Source organism: Rhagoletis zephyria, unplaced genomic scaffold (genome assembly GCF_001687245.7).
Source record: "Rhagoletis zephyria isolate East Lansing unplaced genomic scaffold, Rhagoletis_zephyria_1.1 Rzeph_scaffold_02204, whole genome shotgun sequence".
NCBI classification, from domain to species: domain Eukaryota; kingdom Metazoa; phylum Arthropoda; class Insecta; order Diptera; family Tephritidae; genus Rhagoletis; species Rhagoletis zephyria.
This window is the reverse complement of record NW_016159288.1, coordinates 48,662-49,596: the sequence shown is the minus strand read 5'-3', so window position 1 is coordinate 49,596 and position 935 is coordinate 48,662.

Genomic DNA, 935 nt, shown 5'->3' with positions numbered 1-935 from the left:
GGAGTGTTATCGGACGATAAGAATCTCCTTTGTTGGCAGGTTTCCCCGGTTTGAGCAGTGGGACCACTCTCCCCACCTTCCAGATGTCTGGGATGATGAGAGTGGCCATTGACAGTTGAGGACCTCCGTTAGGTACGCTACCCCCGCAGGACCCAAATTTTTCAGCATCAGCATGCATATTCCGTCGGGACCCATGGCTTTGGAGGCTTTCGCCATCCCGATGGCCACCTGAACTTCACCGCAAATGAAAGCAAGGGGGGCACAGGTTGTTGGCAGTTTGTGCAGCCTTCTGGTCACTCGACGCTTGGCTTTGTCCACCGGAGGATGCAGTATGAACTGCCAGCTAAAATAGCTCGCGCATCGCTCCGGGTCCGACGAAGCATGGTCGCCGAAGGAAATTTCGACTCTGTCGCGTGCTTTGTCGGATTAGACAGTGACCTCACAGTTGACAAAGCTTGCTCACACCAGAGGTGAAGTTACAGGTCTTCAGATGCTCCTCCCACTTCTTCCGCTTATGTACGTTTACTAGTTGACGAATCTCCGCGTTGAGATCCCTGATACGGCGATCTCCGGGATCGGCCTGACGAAGGCTATCACGCTCATCGGCTAGAACAGCCGCTTCGGCAAGGAAGTTTGGACGTGGGTCCGATATACATCCTGCCGGTATGAAGCGAGCTGCAGCAGCAGTGGCAGCCCTGCGGAACTTACGTTCACCGAGATGGACGTCGGTTGGTGTGGGGAGCGCTGTGAGGGTGTTTTCGGTAAACCACGCGTAACCTTTCCAATCAGCTTTAGAAAAGTTGATATAGGTCCGGTGTTTGGCGGAGGCAAAGTCGGTTGGTTTATCTATCGAGATGACTATGGGTAGGTGGTCTGATGCTAGAGTCAGCATAGGTCGCCATGTTATGCTGTTTATCAGACCAGCGCTGACTATT